The 21,331-nt window shown below is 41.2% G+C and overlaps 2 long non-coding RNA genes across 2 annotated transcripts in view; both read left to right on the top strand.

Moving 5' to 3' along the window:
- Nucleotides 1-2,555, top strand: part of LOC120587638 (uncharacterized) — an 89,090-nt gene extending 86,535 nt beyond the window's left edge. Inside the window, exons 3-4 of the long non-coding RNA XR_005649054.1 lie at nucleotides 827-935; nucleotides 2,358-2,555. This is a non-coding gene — a long non-coding RNA (uncharacterized LOC120587638). The remainder of the gene's footprint in view (nucleotides 1-826; nucleotides 936-2,357) is intronic.
- A 3,881-nt stretch (nucleotides 2,556-6,436) lies between these two features.
- Nucleotides 6,437-13,457, top strand: LOC120587639 (uncharacterized). Its single transcript, XR_005649055.1, has 3 exons — nucleotides 6,437-6,651; nucleotides 9,955-10,416; nucleotides 12,680-13,457. It is a non-coding gene; the product is annotated as an uncharacterized LOC120587639 (long non-coding RNA).
- The last annotated feature ends 7,874 nt before the right edge of the window (nucleotides 13,458-21,331 follow it).

The following is a 21,331-nucleotide window of genomic DNA, read 5'->3' as shown; positions in this document are numbered from 1 at the left end:
AAACACCAGGGTGAGTAAGTGAAAGGAAATTGCTGTCAGAGGCCTTTGCTTTGAGGTGAGAACGTTTCCCGTAGGTTGAGCCAGCTGAGTTTCTCAGCCCTAAATTCATCCTGGCTTGTCCCTCCAGTCTATACATCTGCACATCTGCACATCTGGGAAGCTCAGGAAAGAACTAAAGTGAGATAAGATGCTGGAAGGACTCCAGAAGAATCTAAACTTCTGGTGTCCCCTTCTTGCCTTTCCCAGTCTGATGGAATAGCTTACCTCCTTCAGTGGCCACAGCTTCCTCTGGATGCAAGGCAAGAAAACCCTGTCCCCCTGAGATTGCTCCTCTGAGAACATTCTCCACGGAATTTCCAATACAGTGACAAAGAGAGTCAACTCTGCACAATGAGTCACACTTTACGGAACTGCCAACAGGATTGACTGAGATAATGTGTTTGATAGGGGCTTTATAAAATACGCATTATAGGTAACATTTTACACACCGGGAAACTGAGCCTTCGTCGGGTAAAACGGTGTGGCCAAGGTCACATAATCGGCAAGTGGCGGGAATATGATTTGAACCCATGTATCCCAACACCAACTGCTGTGCTCTTTCCTCTTCCTCACCTGCATAAAAGGTCTCGCCATGACTCTTTCTCATCTGTGTGGCTGGACTCTTCCTTTTATAGTCCCCTCTTGGGTACTCGCTACAGACCAAAGGTTGTATTTATCTTTTCCTATTGGATTTATCTTTTCATCCGGCTAATAAGCCTCATTAGGAAAAAAAACTTTAAAAAAACAAAACAAAACAAAACTTCACCTATATTCTTTCTATCTCCAGCAGAGTCAAATGCATATCTGTGGGTTGATGAATATTTTGACTCAGTCAGCCAAGGATACAGGAGCCAGGATACTTCCTTCTCTGACATCCAAGAATGACATCCCAGCAGGTGAGAAAGAAGCTTGACTGGTCTGGAAAACCTGCCTTGGCCGACGTATACAATGAAAGCCAGGGTGAGATCATTCCACGAGCCTAAATAAATGGAAAATAAAAACCTCTGCCTCGTCCTTAGATTCCTTTTTACTAGTGTGTTCCTTGGAATGTGAAATTAAAACCACTCATTCTTCTTCTTCTCCTCTCCTTATTCATCTTATTTTCTTCTTCCTTGTCTTCTCTCTTTCTCTCCTTTTATTTCTCATATTTTTTCTCATGTTCTTTCTTCATTATTCTTTCCAACCAGCCATCACCACTCAAAACTAGGTGTTTAAGTAGTTTATACTAAAAGTCCTCACCTACTCCTCTCAAGCCACAATGACTAAAACCCATAGAGTGAATTTCAAGAACACCTGATCTCCGCTATTTTAATAATTTGTTCAGATAGATCTTGTTTTTTTATTGTTTTTGTTGTTGCTTCTGTTTCCCCTTTATAGTTCCAATCAATCATATCGTCTTGGGGCTGGAATTAACAAACTTTTGGGAGAACATGAGCTGGTCAGTTTAGGGAAGACAATAAAATTAAATGCCAAGTAACTTACAATCTATCTAAATATTTCTCATTTCACATACAAAAATAATTATTAGTGTAAGGTTTCATCGAATAAGTGCCAGAGGACTAGAGATAAACACACGTCTTCTCCAGGCCAGAATGGAAGGGTCTGTGCCTTGGCCATAGATGGTGAGTGGTTCCTGGTTCCTGGTCCATGTGCACTCAAGTGGAGGTAGTAGTGGGGATGGTGATGTTGAGTGTGGATGAAATTAAGGATAGTTTCATGGTCCAAGTTCAGAACAATGGGACCCACAACATTCCCTCTATGTCCCCTCTTCCTACCACAATGATTAGAATACCATGGAGGGAAGGGAAGGCAAAGCAGTACAGGGCAGTGGACCTCCACTGGCACAGTCAAGTCTCAGGTGATGTAATCTGCCCAGGCTGACCCCTGAAGAGGCTGGGGTTAGCAGCTTGAGACAGGAAATATGTGTGATGAAATGTGTACAAGAACTCAGTGAAGGACGGTCCAGGAGCACAGGGCTCCTGCTGGGGTTGGGCAGTGAAACGCACAAAGTGCACAGTGGACCTGGCAACAGAAGTGCTCAGTGATCCAGGAATGGGAACAGAACTAGCACAAGAGGACACCAGCAGGGCTGAGGACTAACAACATTATGTTAAAAAAAAGGGGATGACAGCTGAGAGAAACACCTTAAGATGCATGGTCAAGAATCTTTGAATAATTGCGGAGAATGGGAGAAACACCCAAAGAATCAAAATAGAGAGACATTTTTCTCAATTTTTAAAATAAAAATAAGAATTGATTTCAGAAATCAAAATGTGTCAGCTTGACATTAAAATGTATACTTTGAATTTATCTTCCAGACACCAAACAAGTGATTGATGAGCCTTTATAAAAGTAATTGATGATCACTGGGAGCGAGATACACTCACTGAAAAAACCTGAGGAAGAAAAGTACATGTGTTTTAAAAAATAAAAGGTAAATTACAAGAATACTGTCAATATGGGGTAATAAGATTTTATCACAAATTAATATAGGTACATTGATACATATACATATGTATACATACAGACTATTTATGTATAGATACATAGAAACTTTGTATATCTGGGTGTGTGTTATAATTATATTATACTAGATACAATAGAGATAAATAGGCTAAATAATAAAAACACTTAAGTATGGTTTTCATATGTACATAAAGAACAGTTAATATTTGACTCTATACTTTGCTTCCCTTAGGAATGGAGGGATATCTGAAGTTGGAAATATCTTCCTTTTTATTGAAAAACAGAAACTCAATCTTGACAATTCATGTAATTGGCTACAAGGACACAGTGTTTGGTACATTCTTACCAAACATCAATATTATATCTCAGATAAGAAGCAAAGATTCATTTATGGAAAAGCGGTATATTCAAATGAAAAACTCAGCGATTTATTCCAGGCATATTTTAGGGGTTGGAAGGGGATTACCGAGATGGTTCAATGGTAGTTTTCATTTCCCATAAACAACACCACAGCAAACAAACACACATCTAGATACCCTGTGAATGAGCCTAACCATAGTTTTCAAAATGATTGTGTCGAAGTGATTGCCTCCAGCTTCACAGACTAAAGCCTGGTTGACGCTGGTTAATGACTCCCTCGGATCAGACCATCACAACTCTGTCCAGCTTGATGCTCAGAGTCTCACTGAATATCTCACTTCCTTTTTAAAATATAAACAAACAAAATGTGGTGTAGTTAACTGACATCAACTTCCTAGAGTCAGAATTTCCTCAATCTTCATTTGGAGGATTTTCAATATTTATCCCAGAAGGTAACATTGGACAGGTAAGACAGAGGATGTGAGTTCTAAAAATAGTTTCCAATGGTTTATATGAAAACAATTCAAGCTTTCTTAGCCACAAGCTCAATTTGAGCCCCAAACATGACTTGGCTACTAGAAAGGAAATCCAGTCCCAGGCAGCGCTAACAAAAGTGTGATTACATGTTGAAGGGAGGGGATAGGTTTAGCACTGCCTAGATCCCATCTAAGTTAAGTTTGAGGTGCCTCATTTAGAGGGGGCATTAACAAACCTAAACATATTTATAGAGGGTGGCCAGTCTCGTTATGATAGCAACGGAAAGGAATTGAAGAATACAGGAATGCTTAAGAGGAGGCCTGATGGTGTCTTCAAATATTTCAAGGGTAGCAATAATTAGATACAATTAATAATCATTATTATTATTACTATTATTAATTATATCTACTAAAAATGAGACCTTCTGCCTCATAAGACATAAATTCTTGTCACTGGTAAGTCTTTAACAGATATGTGATCCTAAAACATAGCACATTTCCTTTATTTTGTTCATTATAAAACAACAACAGCAACGCCAATAATGGATGATAACTATGTCCCAGGCACCCTTAAAGTAGTAAACCATTTAATCTTCATGACATCTTGTAGTTCCATCTTAAAGATGAGGAAGGTGAGTCACAGAGAAGTTATTAATTAGCCCTTAGTCCCCTGCCTACTCAGTGAATGAGTTGGGTTTCAACCTTTCCTCCTATCTCCATATATCCAGTCTCTGGGGATTATTTTAGGAGATAAGCATTATTCTCTCTAATTTTCAGAGGAAAAACTTGAAACTAAAATGCACTGGATTCTCAGACTAGAGGAGCACTAGAGCATGGAGGGACCTTATAAACAGGTTAGTTTGAAGAAGAAAGAGTCAAATATAGAGGAGGAAATCGACTGAAAGTTTTTCTTAAAATCGCCCAGCTAGTTAGTTTTTGAGCTGGGATTGGAACCCCAGTTTTAAATTCCCAGTGCAGTGCTCTTTCACAGCCTCATATCGATTCTCATGGTGAAGAACATGATGCAGAGTATCCCTGTCAAACAGAAAGGATCAGCCAATGGGGCCAACGATGCCCCTCCCTCAGGGACATCCAGAGACGGGCAGTATGTTAAGAAACATGGTGACTTAATGGAATATAACACATGCTGCTGCCCAGGGGGAAGACACAGACCAATTGGCAGGAAATGAACCCTAAAGACTTCGTTTCTACCCCACTGGGCTTGAATATGTGCTGCACAAGGGTGTCAAGGTACAATAGGTGTGGCTGGTGTGACCTGGAAATAGACAGAAGGAGGACAGAGCCATGGAGAGGAGGAGGATTGAATTGCGATCAAACTACGTCCCCATGTGACGATTTACTTCTAAAGCCTGTCATGTTTCTGGCACCACCCTGACATCATTTGTATGTTCCAGACTTAATTTGTTTGTCCGGGGTAAAGGGTGATCCCAGACTCACCCAGAACAGAATTAAAAGTTCCCCCATGCCATCCACCTACCGTAGGCTGAAGTGGACATCAACTGTTCTGCCTGCCCAGTATCCCTTCCCCTGGGAATAGCAGCCTTGTGTCCCTGAGGTGAGCCATCGTTCACTTTGGAGAGAGGCTGCCCCTAACCCCCGGCTCTAGGGTTGGGTGCCTTGATGAGGCTGGGCTAATAAAAAAGACCTTATTCCACTGGCCACTATGAGCACCTCAGAGGAGGCCGCATGAGCCAAGGTAGGTCAGTGAGAACTCTCCCCAGAACTTGGTTTAGACCTCTTGCAAAAGAGGCTTCCTCTTTCTGCTTAGAGTTTTTTATGCTATAGGGTGATATTGCTAGAAGACATCCGTGCCTGAGAATGGACCCAATGCAAAAAAAAGCAAAATAGAGTGGAAGAATGTTGAGAAACTAGTCATCTATACCCCAAACCAGTTGTACTCCTGGACTTTTCAGAGCCATTAAATACTCTGTTTTGCTTAAACTAGTTTGAGTTGGGTATCTATCATTGCAACCCAATGAATTCTGACAATTTCAATTCTTCACTATTAAATCCCGGAGTGGGAGGGGATGTGTCTGTGAATGGAGGCCTCCCTAGGATAGCCAACGTTCCCAATCCTCACCGCAGAGCGTTTCAGAGCCTCCATTATCCCAATGATATCAGGGCTTGAGAAAGTCTTCTACATCAACTGTATGAGTTTACGTGAGTGTGTAACAAACTTAAACAGATGAGAGTCTTTGACTTTTTTTTTTTTAATTAAAGCATTTCCAAAAGGAATATTGAGCTGGACTCTATGAAGTGTGTTTGAATATGTCAACCCTGTAACCAAGGAGCTTATGCAGAGGAAAATAATAAAAGTTTAAGACCTTATGCAAAATAGACACAATTTCTCTAGATTTTCACATACGATGTTGGGTTAGGCAGGGTGTTAGGATGAGAAAGAGCAATGGAACATTCTCTAATTTGGTGTTAACATGGGAAGCATTTAAAACCATGTCTTAAGGGAAGGGAGGGACACTGTGACAAATAGGAGGGTGGAGGCAAGAGGGAGGACATATGCCGAGAGCAGGCTAAGTCATGCGTATTTTCCAAACTAAAGGCTTGTAGTTTAGGGGTCATTTCACCACCAATCCCGACTCCCATAATTCCCAGTTTCCTACTCCCCTCCGCGGGAAAGAAACATAAAGCAAACTGGACTCAAGATTGGTATTAATGTGCTTAAGTATGTTGAGTATAAAATTAACATCCCCTGAAAAGGAAAAGACATTCTCAGGGGAGGAACCAGCAGAGTGGCCAATTTACCCTAACCAAGTCATCCTCGAAGTCTCCGCTGACTCTTTGTCCTAACCGTGTTAGGGTTTTCCTGGAGCCCCTCAAAGCATGTATGGGGTAAGCACAATGTGTTTGATTTCATTTTATCTTCTTTATCTAAAGCAATTTCTGACCTCAAAAGAACACAAGGTACACCCTCAATGGCTCAGACATGATAAACCCTGATGACTTGAAATTTTTTTTCCATGACCAAATGTTATTCTGAGCCCTACCTCACTGACGAGGAAGAGCTCAGGAAGTTGTGTAGTACCCGATGGTGAGCATGTGGCGCTACAGAGGACTTTTACTTCAGTCAGAGCGGTAGCTGGCATCTTGCTTTGTAGAGGGTGGCTGACCCAGAGAGCCAGCAGAATGGTTTTCCTTCATTTTCAGGATGTTGCATGCCCACTGAAGCTACTTGGTCCCCACACTGTCCACTCCAAAGAAAAGCAACTGTGTCTGCATCAGGAAGAAATAACCCAAAGCAAAAGCAGCACCCAGGCCATTTGTCCATACAGTGGTAAGCATCTGGTCAAAGGAGAAAATCCTCTCGATCCCAGAGATGATCCCTGACATAATACCTATGTGGACCCTGCTCTTGATTTTAGAAATTTTAAGGTAAATGTTTATAAATGAAGCCCAGTTAACTGGTGGTGACTCTCAACCAAACTTCAATTGAATATATGAAAAGTTCCATAATGTAATGAAATTCTTCAGTTGATACCCAAATTTTTGGCTTTACATATATCAATGATAATTCATTTTACTTCTGCCCCATTTTATATTTACCACCCATTCTAACAACCACACATAATTCCAGCTGGATTGATACAGTGTAGCTGAGATGTTTAAAATTTCAGATGAAAACTTTTCTCCGATGATGTCAACAAGGGTTAGATTGAATAGGTTCGAAAACTGAAAGGAATGGAATAACTGAAATAGATCACTCTTGCATGTGAAATTGGGAGTGGAGACAGTGTTTCAAATGTACAAAAACAAGCGGTCGTCTTTTTAAAAGATGGATAAATATGACCATCTAAAAATGTTAATATCTGTAAATTAAAAGTAACTTATCCAAAAAATTAAAAGATAAGTCGCAAACTAGAAAAAACATTTGCAAGAAAATGTTGCAAATATGTAACAAGAAAGACATTTATAAGTGTAAAGAGTTCTTTCAAACCATTAAGATGACAAGACTTGAGAAAACAGGGCAAAGGATGCAAGTATTCAATTCATAAGAGATGAAATGAAAGTTGCTAATTAACATATGGGGGGAGTTCGGCGTCGTTTATAATCACAAAGCAGCAAATTAAATTACAATGCCCTAAAATAAGCCCTTTCATGCAGGATGGTGAGAGTAAAAATTAGTATGTTTTCTGGATGTTGATTTGATAAATGCTTTACAAATGGCTTTAAAATGTGAATGCACTTGACCCCGCAAAGTTGTGTGTGATGGAACACTTTACTAAGTAGGTCAATGACCAAGGGTGAGGTTACAGCAGCGTCACAGAGCCTGCTGACTGTCCTAGCACTGCACCTCACTCCCTGAAGGACAAGATTGCTGGCCTGGAACTTTGGAATTCTCAAACCCAGGTAGCTGTGCCTTTGGTGTTCTTGAAGTTGGAAATGGCAGAGGCTGGGATTAGACTGACTGAGACCTGGCCTTTGGGAGAAGGGAGGAGCCCTAGATTCCTTCTGCCTTGACCCTCTCAGTTGACAGATGAGCAAGGGGGTGTGAAGAGAAACCTGCCCAGTGAGTCACAGTAGATTTATAGCAGAGTTTGGATTCATGTCCAACCCCTAACCCCAAACCCAGGCTCTTGCCAATCTTCAGCCCAGTATATTCCATTCCAACTAGCCAAGATTTTGAATGGTGTGGTTCATGGTCCATCACCTGGTTTCATTAATGAACATTGGTGCTTTGTAATTACCTGTCATAGTGTCCACAGCTGTGTTTTTTGGCTCTAGTCACTTCTGGTGGGAAATTAACAGGGAGGGTCCTGACCAGAGGTGGTCTGGAGGTGCAGAGCAGAATGTGCTTGGGCAAGTTTTCTCCCCATATGAAATCAGAAGTTCAAAGTAACAATTTCAAATATTCGTTCCAAATCTGTCTTTCTATTAAGTATTTTCTGAAAGTCTTGCAGTTTAAAAAAAAAATCATATGTATGTGGGCTTTATAAAACAGAAAGTCATCAAGAAAATTCAAAGATCCCAGAGCAACTGTCACCTAAGTGTGGACTCAAAAGCTAACTCGAAAAATAAAACTGGAGGTTAATGCATTTTCTTCAGCTGAAGAGAGTTCAAATTAAAACCCTTGAACCCTGTTGTAGGGCTAGCTAGCTGCATTTGGCTAGACCTGGGGAGTGGTCATGAAGTAAGGCAATGGAATACTTCAGATCGGTTTTGTGCAACAGAAACATAATATGAGCTACGTTTATAGTTTTCAATATCCTAATAGCCACATAAAAAAGAAAGAGGTAAAGTCAATTTTAATAATATTTTATTTTACTCAATACATTCAAAATATTATCATTTCAGCATGTAGCCGATATAAAATTATTAATAAAATATTTTACATTTTCTACTAATCTTCAAAATCTGGTATTTATTATATACTTAGAGTACATCTCAATTCAAATGTTAAAATCTTTTTAGAAATTTTTGATCTATATTTAGAATCCATAAAACTTACAGCTGAAATATGATCAAGTTGTTTCAAACATACTTAAATCTCTCCAATAACTGAAACACATCAGTTTTTAAATTAAAAATTAAATTCTCTGTTTTGTTCACCACATTTCAAACGCTAGTAGTCACATATGACTAGTGCTACCATATTGAATAGCCTTAGACAGAGTCCTATGATGATCTCTGAGTCATTGACAACCTAACTTCATCTTAAGGAGAATATTTAGTCTTCAACCCAAAGCACCAGATTATCTGTCATAGAGAACTAGTGCTTAGAGAAAGATCATAAGATTAAGAAAGACTGATCAGTTTTCTAGTGGTGGGGGAGAAATGGGGACTAAAAGAAAGAATGAGGGTTGCAAGACTGGGAAGGATCAGACAGAAATGAAGATCAGCCATCTCTCTGACCCCAGGAAAGCTATTGTCCCAACAGAATAAAAAATAGGTATAAAATATTTGATAAATATAAAATTTCTAAAGCCCCAGCCCTCTGTGACGCACCCATAAATGCTTACATTCTTTAACTGTAGGCAATAACCAACAACATGATAAGTCTCTACTTCTAATAAATTACAGTCGAAGAAAACCTGATCTTTGAAAAGAAAAATGACTTTTAAAACTCTAAAAGAACTTTACAGTGAGATCAACTACATGGTTTCTTTAAATATTCAGCTTGCCTGTTATGTTTAGACTGTGATTAATGGGGAAAAAAATATTGACACCCAACTTTTCAAGAACACACCTACTGCAGAAAGCAAAGAACACCTGTTGTTGATTTTATCTTTTGAATCTTAATTTCAAAAGTTGTTTTCATAGCTAAGGCTTTGCTTACAGAATGGTTCCACCCAATGCTCTTGGGCTTAAGACTTTGTAAATGTGGCTGATTGCTTAAAAGCATCTTGCCTTGGGCCTCAGCGTCCAGACAATTACCTTAATTTTCTACTCTGTAGGCCATTTCAATAGTAGCAAGTGTATATTCTGCCAGAGAAATAATTTTATTTACCAAATGTTGACATTATGTCATTTTGACTCAGATCTTCTAAGTATACTGAAACTTTCCAACCTTATAGAATTTTGCATTTGAATTTTAACGGTCTATTATTTGCACATTTTCTTTACTTTCATTCACATTTAGACTCTCTATTGAGATAAACCTCAGAAGTACAAGGACCAGATTGCTTTGGCTCATTTGGCATTCTACTCCATGCCAATGGTGCTTTAAGAAAGGCTTCTTTATGGAATGAAAGAATGAGAAGGAAAGCATCAAAAAAGAGGGTTTGGCATAGCAGAGCTTCATTTGTTCAATAAAAGAAGTTGAAGAAGGAAACCAGAAAAAAAGGTGGATAAATCCAGAGAACAATGTTTGAAAAGCAAGATGGATAGAAACTGCTTAATGTACCTGATATCTTCAGTTGTCTTCAGGTCAAGACTTTCGGTCTCAGATCAGCCCAAGTCAGAGCCAGGAGTGGTGGACAAAATAGAGAGTCAGAGAGAAAACAATATGAAAGAGAAAATTCACCCTCCCCACTCCATCCCTAAGAAGAATATTCAGTTCTCTAGCCCAAAATATCAGATCATTCTGATATATGTTGATAAGGTAAGTTAAAAAAAAAGTAAGTGATTCAGGAAATGAGTTGTCAAATGACTTCCAGATATGGATATTGTGTATTTTCAAAAGCCTTACAATAGAATGCTAGCTATACATGCTTCTTATAAGAGACTGGGGAACCTTTCTGCTAAATTCATACAAGGTGATGAGTTAATGGTGCAGCAGGTAGGGATAAAATGGAGCAGATGCCAAGAGCCAGAGACTCGTAGCTCCAAATACCACTGATGAGCCATGCCCCACCCACCCCATAAGCCTTCGCCAGGCCTCCCTGCATAGATACTGGAGGAAGAGCACAATGATCAGACCAGGAACGCAGTGGCAATAACTTGAGATGGTTGCTAATTAGGGTAGAGGTGGAGGAAGAATGAAAAGTGGCTTCATAGTTGTCTTCCAATCTAAGTAGAGTTTCCATAAGTAGAATATTGCATTTTTGTCTATTAATATTGGCAGCTATACAACAAAAATGGTATTCATTATAACAAGAGAAATTGAGGCTAGACAGGCAGTTTGGGAAGAAGAAAGATCATTTATCTAGGAGTAAAAAGAAACATATTTAGTCCTGTCCATGCTACTGACCAGCTTTGTAGACTTCAGCAAGTCATTTCCTTTCTCGACTTCAATAGCCTAATATAGTGCATAGCTATACTACATATTTTCTACTTTTTAGAATCATGGGATTTTAGCGGTAGTAACTGAACTTATCCAACTCTAATATAGCACTTAAAATTGAAAGGCTTTGTTCTAGACATTCTACAAATTTGACTTGGTTAATCCTCATAATAGCCCTATGAGGTAGCTAGTATTATTATCCTTTTTTTCACAGATGAAGAAGCTGAAGCACAGAGAGGTCTAGAAACTTGCACCAGGTCACTCATCTAGCAAGTAGCAGAGCCAGAATTCACACTCATTGTGGCACTAGGGCCCATGTTCTTGCCAAGGTGCCACTCTACCTGCTTCTCAAGAGAAAGGACAGGTTGCTCAGGGGATGCAACTCCACTGAGGTTTTAATGAAGACCCAGGTCAGAGACCACTGCTAAGTGCCACATACTCAAAGCACAGAGAGCTGTCTTAGGATGTTTTTGTAGACAGTTTAAAGGACAGGGTATAGAGTTTCTGAAAGTGTCCTCTAGGAGAAAACTCTACCAGAACAATTTCCAGAGTTGCTTAAAAATGCAGATTCCTGGGAATAGCTGAAACCTACTGAATCACACTGTCTGAGCAGTGAGGCTTGGCACTCTTCACATAGGCAAGTCCCCCAGGAACTCTGATGTGGACTTGAGTGTGAGAACCACCAATCTGGTGGCTAAGAAGAGAGCAGTCTCTGTCTGAAGCTTTGTTTCTCCAAAAAAAAAAAAAAAAGCACTCTGAGAAAACAGTGAGCCTTAAACATGACAGCAACAACTGGGTCAAGTGAACAGGAAGGACAGTGCATGACAAGGTTGGTGCCCGCAGAGAAGCCTGCAGTCCTGCTGGGCACTGAAATCCAGAGGGGACTATTTAGTCAGGTGCCGTAGCATGAATTAAACCACTTACTACTGGAGGGTCATACATATAACTCACGTCTACTGCATAGAGAAGGGAACTAGAGTGATAAATGTCATTGTGAACTTTACAGCAGCTGGCTGGGGTGTGTGTTAGATATAAAATCCCACCCAAGAAATAAAAGCAAGCAGACCCCAAATCAAAGGGGTCCCATCTCCAAAAGAAAACAAGTCTCCTCCTTTTCTAGATTTCTTACTCTTCACAGGAGTTATTGGTTGACACTTTGAAAAGCAGCATCAGGAAGAGTCTGATTGAAGTCTGAACTGTTTGGGGTCTTATCTCAAAATCCTGACTCCCCATCTTCTGCTGCAAGGATGTGGGGCTCCCTTCCCACCATAGGGCAGTGAATAAAGGTTTGCATTTTAATGATAGACGAGAGCCCCCGATGCTAATTTCAGTTCTGACAATGATCGTAGGATCTCAGACAATCACTTTGCTCTTCTAGGATACTGTTCCCAAAATGTAAAATCAAAGTGCTAGAGTCAGTTCTAAGTTTCTTTCACCTATAATATCATGTGGGTCTAAGTTGGGATGAACTTCCAGCAGGAATGAAATAGCTTTCTAACACAGGAAGAATTCCATTCACAGGTATTCCCTGTGTTCCTACTATGGCGAAGCAGTACCTGTCCTAGCTCTTGAGAGCTTCAGAGGTGTGGGCCAAGAAAGTGGCACAGGAATGTCAGGTGTTCCCTTTCCTTCTATATTTCAGGGTAATTACCTCCTGGAAGGGGAAGTGTTAATGGCGAAACTTTCATTCTTCTTGGGATAGAAGTGAAGTCAGGCACTGCAGAGTCATGGGCACTGTAACTCCAGGAGAGAAGTTTTCTGGGATTCTCCCTTCCACACACAGCACCTACAGACCACAGGTCAAAGACCCCATGACTGTTTCCAAAGCACTAGGAATGGCTTGGGAAACCGTGGCATGTTGGGTCAGGGCTTGAGAAATGGAAAGCAAAGCTCTGTGGAATCTCAAACCTTTTAGTCTATACTGAGCTTCCTATCCACAAGTCGCAGTGGTTAAGGAGAAATAAGCTGTACCAGTGAAGAAAAGCAAGATACCTTTCAAACGGGAAAATTCCAACTCAAGAAAGAAAGACCCCTCTACTCCAGAATATCAGGGAAAGAAAGAGATGACACGATCATATCACCAGGGGCAGGACTGCTCTCTTCTAGGTCTGCTCACCTACCCACAGGTCTCACCTACCAGAATGTCCAATGCCTTTAGCCTTGGGGCTTAAAGACAGAGGGAGAGGGGGGCCTGCTTTGGATCATCATGCCATGTGATGCTGTCTTTGGGCAATTACTTCAGCTCTCACCTTTTTAAATATTTCTCCATGGGCAGGTTGAGATAAGATCAAAGATAAACATTTGCCAAATATTTATGTTGTGAAATTTTGACTGAGTTCTTACTTATACACAAGACCTTTTCTTTGAGGGTGACAATTGAAATAAAAAGCATTGTTTGGAATTGAAGAGACTCTGAACTTTTCCTAATCCCTCTCCCACCTCTTTAAATGCCCCCACCTGCTCACTCCCCTCTCATACACAGGGCCAGGAATTCAATCTGTGAGGTGATTTTGTGCCCCCTGTTCTTTCACCATGTGTGGTGAGGGTGATTCTGCTTAGACCATAGACTTACCAGCCCTTCTTCATGAAACAATGACAAAGCTCTGGACACTCAGGACACACCCATTCCCCTTCCGACCTCAAACTTAGGCTAACTTCTGAGGAGTCTGCAGTGTGGTCGACTTTGCGAAAGAGTCTCAATCTTTCAACAAGTGATAGAAGAGGCAGACCATACGTAGGAAGCCATGTTCTTGTGGAACTTTTGGGGAGTCCTGGAGAGGTCCCCTGTCCTCTAGAGAAGCAAGGCTGGGAAATCCTTCCTCAAAAGTGGACTAAGAACAGTCATAGGACAGGTCTAGGACATTGCAGTGAGAGAAAAATGTAGGTGAGTGGGGTACAAAAAAGATAAATGAAAGAAAAAAAGAAGAGCATTTTCAAAAATATATCCAAGTCAAGGAAAACAGAGAGGTTGACCCTTCTGTCCATTTAAGTCTCTGAAAAACAGAGAATGTGAAATTCCACATGTTTATGCTCTTGGAAATCTATCCTCAGCACAGCAAAGAGTTAGGCAACTGCCTAATACACAGAGCCAACCTATAGTTTTTAAGCCAAAATTAGTCAATCTGACAATCAATATAAATTATTGTGTCCCATAATAGCTAGATTTAGAACTGAATCATCAGAGTATTGGTTATAGGCCTCTAAATCTTTTTGCATCTGGTAGACATTATCATAAACTTGTACCACCTCTCAAATTATATCTAATCTTGGCCTCTGATTATAGCCAAAGATTCCTCTAAGCCTTTCAACTACACAGCTGGACCACAACTGACAGTGTCCAGTTCTTACCCATGGAGGCCCATGATCATATCTGACTCCCAAGAAATCCTGTTTGACTCAAGAAAAGTCTTCGTATCTATACATCTGCTTGAAGAAAGCGCAACATTTTTGTCCAAGTCATGACAGCATCATTCATGGCTATATTGTGTGTGTGTGTGTGTGTGTGTGTGTGTGTGTGTGTGTGTGTGTAAAATACATTGTGTAATTTCCTACAAAACAACCCTGAATGAAAGAAAAGAAACATTTTAAGACCTGAAAGAGCAAAACTCAGGGATGCTTAAATGAGAAGGTATGGAAGCTGATGAAAGTCTACAAGGAGAAGAGATTCCTTTACACGGGCCAGTGTGACTGCTACTTAGAGGCAAGAGTCTAAATTAAGTGCCCTCCCAAGGCCACTTCCTCTCCTGGGATTTTAGCTCTCTGATTAATTTTCCAGAAGAGAAATGATAGGAAAGGGATAAGTATGAAGTGTCCATGAAGAAGAGTGGTTGAGAAAGTGAAAAGGAAAAAAAGCAATAAAATATTTCCTGATCCAACAAGAAGCATGTGTGTTGGGGTGTGGTGGGGAAGGAGAGAACCTGTCATCTGAGTGTTGAGCAAAGGTTCAAGGTCATTTCTGAATTCATCCAAACAACCTCTCCCGGCGCTTGTTGGCACATGGCAGATCTGGGCTTTTGGGTTTTGGCAAAGATGAGAACATCAGGAATTCAGGGGGGAAAAATTTTTTTCCAGTTTCTGAGAGAGAGAAGATGAAGAAGGCTAAATTTCTTGGAGTGGCTGCCAAGGGTGAGGCCGATGAAGAACAGAGACAGGAGGAGGCCTAGGAGAAGCAGCCTGTGAAAAGCAAGAGGTCGCCAAAGCTCAGGAGGCGTGAGGACTAGAACAATCAGGAGCTCCAGTGGATGCGGCCTACCCACAACACTGTAGTCGACCTGGGCTGAGATCCAGCTGTCAGGATGGATACTGGACTGGGGGACCAGCAGCTTCACCGGTAAGCCCATGAGCAGCCAGACAACAGGCATTGCAGGTGGACGAAGCACAGATTGGAATCCTGATGGTAAAGCAGCCCCACTGCACTGCCCTGGACCCTGATGAGCCTTACCCATGTCACCGTTACCCAAACCTTGCAGGAATTTTATCCACGAAGAAATGAGAGAAATCTTTGTCTTGAAAGGCAGCATGAAGTCGTTTGCAAACTTACTGGAACAACATGACTATTGTTTTGTTTTGTTTTTATTTTTTAAGCAGGATCCCAGTCTAAAACAGATAAAAGGAAACTGGTTGAAGCAGAGTCTAGAGCACTGAGAATCAACCCATTTTCCTTCCCCTCGACCCTCCTCCCACCTTCCAGTTACACACTCACAGGGACCCTGAGGCACCAGTAGTCCCCTGGGGCATTCTGGACACAGTTTGAAGATCTTTGAGGTAGAGGAAGTAACACCAAGCAGAATAAGACACGCCTGGATTTAAATGTCAAATTTACCACTTAACTTCTTATATGACCTCAGCTTAATTGCCCAACCTCTTCATACCTTAGTTTCCCCATTTGTAAAGTAGAGCAGGTAATGCGTACCTCATAGGCTTCTTATGGGAATTAAATATTTTTACAACTACGGCTTATAATTTACAAATGTGTCTCATAGTAAGAGTTCACAAGAGTCAAAGTTCCCCTTCACATGAGTATTATTATTATTAGTGAAACCCCAATAATCCTGCCACCAGGTGGCCTGTAGTCATTGAAAGTATTTATGTTTATTAGCATTAAATCAACGTGAAAATTAATTGTCCTGGATATCTCCATGTTTGTGCTATGGATGCTGAAGCTCCATCCCAAGACCATTCCATGGTATACAAACAGTCAAAAACTCAGAGAAGTAAGTCAGCCCCAGACTGACTTGTGAATTGAGTGTCATCCCAATCAAAACTCAAGCAGAGTTTGTGTTTGTTTGTCTGTTTTTGTAGAAATTAATTCTAAATTTCTTATGTAAAACACAAAGGCCCTAGAATAGCCAAAACAATTTAGCAAAAGAAAAGCAAAGCTGGGGGAACTACCTGATTTCCAGGTTTATTATAAAGCTATAATAAATAATAAAGAGAGTAAAGTACTGGTAGAAAGAAAAGTAGACAAATTGATCAATGGAATGGAATATTGAGTTCAGAAACTGACTCCACATTTTTGGGAAGTTGATTTTTGACAAATATTTAAATTCAGCATAGGAAAGACGTCTTTCTATGAATTTGCAATGGCAGAGATGAGGTTCTGCCTAAACACAAAAAACTTAAAGGTCTCATCATACTCGCTGCACAGTTCTGTCATTTAACCGACATGGGCCTCGATTTCACTTTCTTCACAAAAAAGAGAGCCAGCTATGTTTAGTGTCTACTGAGGACTTGAAATGATGTCATTCTTCAAGGAAACCTGCTCCGGAACTGAAATACCCTACAGTACAGTGATGCTGCTGTGTCTGAGTCTACACATGATTCCACTGTCCTCTGGATGTGTATTCTGAGCTGCTCCTCTGATCAGGGATTTGGAGCTGAACTGATTTATCCACACCTTATTCCTCCATTCCCACAGATACCGTAACAATGCGTCACATGCATTATGAGATGTCTGGCCAGGATTTAGAGCATGGACTGTGGCCACAGAACAGAGCAAAGCTGAATGGCCACACATAGGGTCTGAGCCTCTGATCGTGGCCCCTTAGTTCTTCCTGCAAACCAATCCAGCTAAATGCAAGCTTCCTTTCTGCCTTTGCATGTCCAATATGCTCCAAAGGAAGGTTCTCACCATTTACTCCCAAGTCGCTGCCTTGGAAAGAATTCTTTGCTTCTTGCACAGCCCCTTGCTCAAAGAGGGCAGCCGAGTTAACCACAGCCTGATGGACTGCTTATAGTAATGTGCTTCAGAGCAAAGACAGGGCTGTGGCGGTGACAGAAGTCCCATCAAGAACCAGGGTCAAGTAGAAGCGAATTGACCTAGGAGAAAAAATGATTCTGTGAAGCTAAGTCACTTGTGGTTGGTGTCCTTTGCTGTTTCACTATCTGTATCCTGGTTCCCCGTAGCTTTCCCTTTAATAACTAATAGATAATCCATGAACATTTCCAACATTAGCTGCCTCTTTTTCATTACGTCCCTGGCTGGCTGCCTTCTGTCCAGGTGCGAGAGGGCTGTTGCACCCCGGGGGCGGGGGCAGTCTCTGCCCCATGGTAAAGAACGCAGGTGAGAATGACTGCCCAGCCCACACCCAGGTTTTCTCACTTGCCGGGAACTCCTAAACAGCTCAGTTGATGTCTACTGGCCTCAGTTTCCTCCTCTGTAATAGTACCTGCCTCATAGGGTTATTGCGAAATAGTAAGACAAAGCCTTCAGCACAGTGTTTGACACATGATTAATACTCAAGTACCGTCTGGTATCATTATTAATATTCTTATCATCATTGTTGTCATTATCATTGTGATGATGATATGGGCTTATATGTTGATAAAAATAGCCTACTCCTCAAAGTGCTGTTGGCATAAAAGAGATACCAGGGAGAGGCTCCTGGCAAGGGGCCAGACTGCTCTGAATCCAGAGCAAAATGTGAGGCGTTAAAAAACTTTTATATGTAATGAAGGCCAGGAGGGAGCTGACCTGAAAAGACAGCTCTGCATCGCATGATCACAAAGGACCTAAAGTAAAGATATGTGACAATATCCAGGATACTTAATACCGGGAGATAAAAATTTACAGCTGGGCAAAGGTGCAGGAGGGTACAGAGACACAGTGTCTGGGGGATCATGAGAGAGAAGGAAATAGGGTGTGAGATCGTGGGAAGCCCTTGAAATGGAAACAGATGGAAAGCTCAAGGAGAGAAGCGCCTGGGCTCTGAGTTTCCAGAGTGCTCAGTCCAGAATGTGAGGGCCGCAGAGAAACGTGATGGCAGAGCCAAATGCAGGCAAAAAGCAGAGGGAATACCAAGCCCAGTGCCATGCCGTCGTAATACATCTTGGCTGTTGAGGACCGGGAAAGAGAGTGAATAATAGATCCAAGATTTCCTAGAACTGAACCCTGAAGTATACTAGGTGCATAGTAGATGCCTCCCCAAAATAGTACCAGCTCATTCAAAGGCCAGAAAGAATTCCGAGACAAATTAGAACAAAACTTCATCCAAAACCCAAAACTGGTGAAGGTGGAGGGTGTTAGAAAAACAGATCAACTTAGGGCTGACAAAGAAAGAAGGATTGATAAACGTGTAGGGAAGTCAGGCAGCTTGGGCAGTATTTTATGCTCCTAAGCCTCGGCAGGATGGTTGAGGGGTTTCACTTTTACCAGAGGAGCCATAAGAGCTCAAGATCTTGGATGTTATTTTGCAACTGTATATATTCTAGCCACTCAAATTCCCAAACCTCAATAATCAATGGGCATTAAATGTGTGTGTGTATGTGTGTGTGTGTGTGTGTGCGTGCGCACGCGTGTGTGTGTGCATGCGTGTAGACAAGCTGGGGGACAGAGAAGGAAAAGATCACTTCCCTGTTCTTCCCATGGTTATGCCTGAAACATTTAGGCCTGAATGTAGGATAAAATGGAGAACCATCTGCTAGGCTGGATGATAGCTCTGTTTTGTTCCAGACTATACAGTCTTTGCTTTGATAGTTTTTTAGAAGAATCAAAATTTGGTTTGAAGACCAATCATTGTCTTTTCTGAGCATCATAGCAACTTATAGCAATAGGTACACTAGGCCTCCTATTTGTACAAAAATTACTGAAAAAGAACATGAAAAATTACCTTGCAGGGCTCTCTCTCGGCCCTCTATCTTATGGTCATAACACATCTAATCGCTCTAAAAATTCCTCCACCCTCAGGAAGATAAACTTTTATTTAAGCTGTAATTAAATATGATGAGTAAAGTCAAGTTGTGGGCTGCAGAAAAAGAAATTTCACTGCAAATTCAAAAAAAAAAAAAGAGAAAGCTTTTTGAATTATTCATTATGACAAACTGCAGTGACCTCTGCTTTACATCTGTGGCCTGTGCATCTTCCTCAATAACCCGACAAGTTCTAAAGCAGATATCATCTAGCCTTTCTACCTATCTCAGGTCTATTTTCATCAAATGATAAAGAAAAACCTACATGAAAAGAATAACTGTGGTGACTTTTCAGAGAATGAAAACTAGGGAGAGAGTAAAAGAGAAAGAAAGAAGAGAGGGGAGAAAGAGAGAGAGAGAGAAGGAAGGAAGGAAGGAAGGAAGGAAGGAAGGAAGGAAGGAAGGAAGGAAGGAAGGAAGGAAGAAAAGAAGAAAAGAAAGAAAAGAAAAGAAAAGAAGAAGAAAAAGAAAGAAGAAAAGAAAGAAAGAGAGAGAGAGAGAGAGAAAGAGAAGAGAGAGAGAAAAGAAAAAGAAGAGGAAGGAAGAAAAGAAAGAAAATGAAAGGGTCTAATAATATTTTGAGGCTGGGAAGGGACCCAAGGAGCCTGGAGATGTAATGGGATATGGTGCAGATTACAAAAGTTTTGTTACAGCTGTAATAGCCTTTTACAAAGGCATGGCCCTCCAGAGAGCCATATTTCATCTCAGCTTTCCCCACCACATAAGATGAGGGTGAGGAGCTGGAAGGCAAGATTGGAAACTCATGCCGGAGCTGAGTGAGCTCTGACATCCCCGTGACACTCCCATCAAACCAAGTGAACTGGGCCCACATGCTCTTGTTCTAACAGGCTTTGGATCTCATCCTTGTCATCTGTTTATTTATTATTTTTTTTCTTCACACTCTCCTTTTTGGAAATCCATTGCCTAGCAACCTACTGTCTTATTCTAAACAGCCTTTGCACACAATCATACACACGCACTTGGAGACACTGGGATAATATTTGAGTGTCTCTGATGGCTTTGCTAGGATCGACAGATCATTTACTTAGAGGAGTTAGTTCCTAAAATTTGTGTTAGGGTTGCATCTCAGGCAGTCACTGTGACCATCTCAGTCCTTCAAGAGACAGAGGAAGAGCACGTCTCTTCCTGTTGCTTGGCTGGTAGAGACAGCCCCAAAGTGATTCATGAAGGGAAGGTGGGCACCAGCATCGATGTGGTAGAGAGTATCCTGAGCTTCCTCAAGCAGATAGGTCTTTTGGATCAGGCACATGTCAGCTATCCAAGAGACAATGTTCTGAAGGCTCTTGCTTCATGTTCTGTTCTGCCATGCTGCCCCCATAAAAGCTGTTACAATGATATAGGTATGTCAGCTGGGAAGAGGTGCATGATATGGATCCACAGTCTGAAGGATCTGGGAAAGTGATCAATTGTTTTAGCCCTTTTATTGTAAAATAAAACACAAGGACAGAAAATGACATAGAATAAATATGTGATTTGATAGATTAATATAAGGCACATTGTGTTGTAGTTAACACCAGGGTAGAGAAATAGACCCCCTCAATGTGGCCCGTCTCGATCTTAACCCTCCTCTGACCTCTGGAAGTAACCTCTCTCCTGGCTTTTACAGTCATCGCTTCTTTGCATCTTTTTATAGTTTGAGCTCCAGGTGAGCACCCTCAGATACCTCAGTTGAATCTTAACCATTTTTTTTAAATGTAGTGTGTCTCTTCAATCTCTTTTCATCTATGGTTCCCTTCACCCTTTTCATTCTGTTCCACCTTATCTGCTGAAGAATCTGGAGCATTCGAGCCAAGGGTTTGGAATTGGGCAATTAAAAAAAAAAAAAAAGATAAACAAATAAATGAATAAGCCGCTTTTCTCTAGTTTCCAGCAGTTTGTTTTTCAAAAGATATTGGGGAGAGAGAGAGGAGAATTATAACAATAAGGTGGAGCGGGTATTAGTAGGGCCGAGGGGATATCTTTTAAGCGTGTGACAATGTTTTCCAAACTCTGGAGCCCCCTCCCCTGCCACTTTGCTAAGAGGGATTCACTAACAGGTGTGGCTGTGGGGGCGGGGTGGGGGGATGTCATTAGCCCAACCCCCACC

Source organism: Pteropus medius, unplaced genomic scaffold (assembly GCF_902729225.1).
Source record: "Pteropus medius unplaced genomic scaffold, Ma_sr-lr_union100, whole genome shotgun sequence".
In the NCBI taxonomy this organism is placed as follows: Eukaryota; Metazoa; Chordata; class Mammalia; order Chiroptera; family Pteropodidae; genus Pteropus; species Pteropus medius.
Note: the sequence above shows the minus strand (reverse complement) of the source record. Positions and strands in the feature narration are given on the sequence as shown.